Source organism: Parus major, chromosome 12, assembly GCF_001522545.3.
Source record: "Parus major isolate Abel chromosome 12, Parus_major1.1, whole genome shotgun sequence".
NCBI lineage: Eukaryota > Metazoa > Chordata > Aves > Passeriformes > Paridae > Parus > Parus major.
This window is the reverse complement of record NC_031781.1, coordinates 3,017,205-3,022,600: the sequence shown is the minus strand read 5'-3', so window position 1 is coordinate 3,022,600 and position 5,396 is coordinate 3,017,205. Positions and strand designations below refer to the sequence as shown.

At 48.3% G+C, this 5,396-nt stretch overlaps 1 protein-coding gene across 2 annotated transcripts in view; it reads right to left on the bottom strand.

Annotated features, from left to right (window-relative positions):
• Positions 1 to 289, bottom strand: part of TSEN2 (tRNA splicing endonuclease subunit 2) — a 9,359-nt gene extending 9,070 nt beyond the window's left edge. Inside the window, exon 1 of one of the 2 annotated variants that reach the window (XM_015640518.2) lies at positions 230 to 289. The gene's annotated coding sequence lies outside the window, so the exon portion shown is untranslated. Of the gene's footprint in view, positions 1 to 105; positions 210 to 229 lie in introns of those variants that run through there. The other variant, XM_015640519.3, reaches the window with a different exon arrangement.
• Positions 290 to 5,396: the final 5,107 nt, after the last annotated feature.

The window sequence follows — 5,396 nt, the reverse complement described above, 5'->3', positions numbered from 1 at the left end:
TCAGGGCTGCACCGGGATCCCCCCTCAGGGCTGCACCGGGATCCCCCCTCAGGGCTGCACCGGGATCCCCCCTCAGGGCTGCAGCGGGAGGCCCAAGACGCGCACCCGGCCCCGAGAGCGGTTCTGGGCTGTCCCGGTGGGTTCGGGGGCAGTGTCCGGTCCCGGGCGGTCCCGGTGGGCTCGGGGAGATCGAGCCGGGCCGCTCCCGCCACCCGCGCGCGCCACGCACCGTCACCGTCACCGCCGCGCCGCCACCGCGCCTGCGCACTGAGGCCGCGCGGGAACGGCCCCGCCCCGAGACCGCCTCAGTCCCGCCCACGGCCCCGCCCAGAACAGGCCACGCCCACACACAAACCACGCCCATTCCCGGCCCCGCCCCGGACTCCCACCGCTCTCCATTCCCGGCCCCGCTCCATCCCCACCGTGCGGGCCCCGTCCCACCGGCAGCGGCTCGCTCGGGTGTCCCGGTCCCGGCTGCCGGCCCCGAGCGAGGGATGCTCCCGGTTCCGCTGCGGGGCTGTCCCCACTGGGATGCGGTGATGTCCCGGCCGGGATGCTGTGATGTCCCCACTGGGATGCGGTGATGTCCCGGCCGGAATTCAGGGATGTCCCCACTGGGATTCAGGGATGTCCCCACTGGGATTCAGGGATGTCCCTCGCAGGGACAAATCGCCCGGCGCTGGCGGCTTTGGTGTGACCAAGTGGGAGAAGCTTTTGGAGTGAGCGATCCCGAGCCGGGGCAGGAGACACACGGGTGGAGATGATTTATTAGCGGTGTGGGGGACACAGGGACCATGTTCCACTCGTTTGGCTCCGGAACGAGTGCCGTGGCTCAGTGGCCACCAGGGCCAAGGCACCGCTGCCCCACCAGGTGAGGCTGATGCTGCAGCTCAGAGCCAGCTGGGCTGGACGTGCTTGTGCAACTGTAAAATAAAAGCACCTGAATAAAATACAAAGCATTTTCACTATTCAGGACCCGGCATCCCTTTTTCTACAGCTTGAGCCTTGCTCATCAAACCACAGTCACACCTTCACCACGACACACCTGCTCCTGTTTTGAGGTTACCCTGGGAGGTGCCACTGTCACACAAGGAGGATCAAAACCATTTGGCTCCAGGAGCAGAGAATTCTGATTCCCAACAGAGATCAGTGAATTCCCTGTTGAAAAGTTGTAATAATACATCCTCCTTAGGAGGTGCTTTATCTCTCATTCCCCTTTTTTTTTATGGTGAGCCAAAGGGCAGGGAATTGTGGTTACAAGGCCAGACAGGAATTATTGCACAAACCATGAGAATACTCAGCTTGTGTCCTTATTGCCTGCAGAGGTTTGCTTGATACACCAGCTCAGGACTTTTAATTTGTTTTGATGTTGATTGGCATAAGAAGTGTTGAGGCCAAACCTCAGAGGGGCCTGGTGTATTCCTGTCACCAAAGTACAACTGGAAACTTCAGGTTCATTTTCAGAACTCTGCCATTTAAATACCCAAATTAAAATATTCCAGGCAACAAAATGAAAGCGACATCAAAGATGTCGCTCTGATTCAAAATTCCTTCAGAACTGGTCAAATCAAGTCTTGCTTGAATGAAAGTGGGTTTATCTCTGCTGGCTGTATCTGCATTTTCTCTTTGTGCAGACACATTTACTATGGAACTTTCACTGCAGGGAGAAGCAGACAAAACACGAGGAGCTACACGCCACTCACATTTCATTATCAGTGTGCAGCCTTGGAAGGAACCCACAGCCTCAATTAACTCAGTTCACTCTCCTATTTCTTCGGCAAATATCTGCTCCCGTTCCTGATAAGCCCAGATCGTGCTGCAGCCAGAACTTGCTGTCTGAAGGACAAGTTTTAGATGAGTCACATTTCTGTTATCTATCAATAATTGTACAGACACAAATGTCACAAATGTCTGCAGGCTCCCTGTTTGTGATGAGGCAGCAGATGAGCAGCTCTGGGCTGCAGCCCTCGGGGTCACGGTGGATCCCAGCGAGTCAGGAATGCCACACCGCTGTCAGGAGCCCAGGAGAGAGGGACAAGGCTGAAACAGCCCAGTCTAGAAATGGCAAAATGCACAAAACAGACCTGCACTGTCCTGCAGGACCACTGGAATATGGGAAGAGCAAAATATATTGCAAAATTATATTGTACCCGTGAGTGAGGATAACGCTGAGGATTGTACTGTGTCCGTCACTGGGACTTCTCAGAGCAGGTTAAACAAACATCCTTCAGGAACACTACAAATAAAGCTAATCCTGCCTGAGACACAGGGCTGCACTGAAAGCACTGGAGATCCCTTTCCTGGGAGTTTTCAGGATTTGTTTTCCCTTCCTGGAGCGTTTCTGCTGTGCCTGCAGTGCGGCAGAGTGCGAGCTCCTGCAGAGTCATCCCTCAGCTCTCCCTCCTCTGCCCCTGGGCTTGGGAATGGCAGGATGGGAACAGAGAATTCCATGTTGTCTCTGCCTGATTCATTGCTCTAACTCAAAGTATTCAATTGCTTACTATTTCTTGATACTCCACTGATTTATTGCATTATTAAATTAAGGTCTGAGCCAATGTCAGCTTCCTGACTCTTCCCTAAATCCCCATGGCTGTAACCCTTCAACCCTGGCACAGTTGCCTTTGCTGCCTGGCTTTCAGCTGTGCTGCCTGACTCTCAATGTCCCATTGTTTGCACTGCTATCCCAAGCTCTATGGATATAAATATGGATATATTATGGCATCCATGTCAGACCCAGTGCATCCACAGGAATCCCTCTGAGCTCCCAGTGCCTTTCCAGGGGGAAGATGCTCCTGCTCTGTGCTGTCATGGGATTTCTCAGGCCCTGGTGGAGGAGTAGAGCTGAAAACCAGTCCCAGTGGCAAGACATGATCTCCCTGCCAGGCTCACTGAGCTCCTCCTGTGGCCACACAAGAGGCGATTTCCTTCAAAACCTGCACAAGGTTTGCAATGCTGTGCTCTCAGCCTGCCTGTGGTTTGTGTCCTTCCACAAGCACTGTTCCACTGCAAAGCCCAGCTGGAAACATTTGGAAGAAATTTCTAAAATAGGAGCTCATTTTATATTAAATGAACTAGTATTTAACAGCTCATATTAACTAGTTACTGTGCCATGAAGTTTCTATCCCTGGGAAAACGGAGTTGCCATGTGCAGGAAGGTACAGGGGAGTTTTGTTATCCAAAGTGGTTTTTTGAGTGTTTGGGGATTTTAGAGGCAGTTGGGAGTTAATTCTCAGTCCTACCTCAGCCAAAACATACAGGCCAGGTACTCCTTAAATACATATTTTACATGCTTCGGCTTATTAAAAGAAACAGAAATGTCAGCCTGTAAAACTGTTTACCCATGTAGAAAGCTACTCATAAAATCATAAAAGAATGATCTGTTCTTGCAGTGTCTTTAGGTAATTTTGGAATCCGTGCCAGAAAAGAAAAGGGTTTTGCATGGAATCCCATGAAATTCAAGTCATGATTTGTCATTGTAATAATTTCTGTCTGGCTTTGACAGAACGTTCCTGTAAAATTTTGTTATCCCATCTGAGTTGTAACCCACAAAACCCCCGTGATGATGGTCTCCTTTCTGAATAAAGCCCTTTTCTTTCTCACAAGGTGATGTGGACAGCAGTGGGAGGATGGGCTGTAGTTATTTACATTAGCCAGTTCCAATTTCCCCAGAATGACAGAAATTCCCATGGAAATTCTGGTTGCATTAACTTTGACAGAGATACAGGACTGTTTTTGGAAACTTAAAAAAAAAAAAAACAAACCAAAACCAAAACAACTAGGGAATACTTTTCATTTTTATTAACATGCAGCATCTTAATTCTGTTTATTAAAGAAATAAATCAAGGTTAGTTTCTGCTTAGTTTCAGATGGTTTTCACAAGAGACAAAAAAAGACAAGTCAAATATTGGCCAAGCATCAGCCCAGTGAGGAATCCCATAATAGCAGCAATCCCGAGGTGGATGGCAGGGAACAGCATGAGAAAAGAGGATTTTAGAGGTGAGTATGTCATGAGTATATTTACTTCAGACACAGACAGTGATGGTGTGTCCTTGGAGGTTAAACACACTTGGATGTGGAATCCTTGTAGGATCCATCCCATCCCACCAGGGCTCTCTGAGGGCATCACAGGCACTCCTTGCCCTCAATTTCTGTTCTAGATGCTTTTGAAAATGCTGTGAACATTAATTTTCTCTGCATCCAGCCTGCCCAGAGCCACTGCTTTCCTTCTCCCCCTGGAAACAAATGCAAAAGCTCTGAGCTGGCCATTCCAGGGGGAATTAAGGGCACTTAAACCCCCTGATTTCCACCCAGCCCTGGAGCTCCAGTCCCAGGTTTATTTACCTTTTGCTGAAGAACCATTTGTTTCTGCGTGGGTCATTAGTTTTTCTGCTCCATCAGTCCCCTGGGTGAGCTGTTCAATGAGGTAAAGCTTCTGCTTGGCCAAATCCTGACTCCATCACCTTCACCTCGTGTGGCTCAGCACTGGGCTGGGTACAGAACTCCAGGTTCCAGCAAGATGAGCAGTAAAAGTTCATTTTTTTGGTGTGTATTTCAGTTGGAAAGAGCGCAGTAAGAGCTGCATGTCTCCACTAGGTGTCCATGTTTCAGCAATTTTCATTTAGGGCTCCACTCAACCCTGTGCAAAATGCAGAGCAATTGTTCTGCTCCACTGCAAGATGTAAATGGGAGATAGATTTTCATATCAGTCAAGTATGCACCTGGGCCTGCCTCTAAAAAGGCACAAAACACTCAAAAACCACCTTTAAATTGCACATCTTAGACACTCAAACCAGTCCTATAAGGGCTGGCAGACCTTTCAGGTATCGATTATTGCCTCTCTTGCTTTTTCTAATGTTTTTCGAATTATTAAGTGCTTTGTATTAACTTGCAGGAACAAATAGAAAAACTTCCCAGATTTTTAGTGTTTTTTTAAAAAATCTTTTTTGTTTGACTTCCAGTTTTTCCCTGCATGGCCCTTTTTTGCATTCAGGGCAGTGCAGAGCCCTAAAGCAGCAGCTCAGATTTTTAGAAACACCCACCTAATTGTTAAATAACTGCTTTGCTCATTACATTTCTCTTCAAATATTGATGCCTAATATTTACCTTCTTTTCCTGGGTATCTAATGGATGCTGGAAGGCAGAGTTTTGTGAGCACATGGACTTTTTTGTGCTCCCAGTTTTAAACAGACTGTAGGTAGCAGCCTTTGGGCCCATTTATTCACGGACTTCTCACTGCTTGTTTTTCTGATTTGCAACCCCATTCATTAATAAGAGGTCAGAGAGCAGTAATTTCATTCAGATGTGAGGGAATTTCAGGGAGCTGAAAACCAGGCCTTATTTAAGATTACCAAATTCTGTTCTAGGAATAACCCAGGAAGTTTATTTTTTATTTTTTA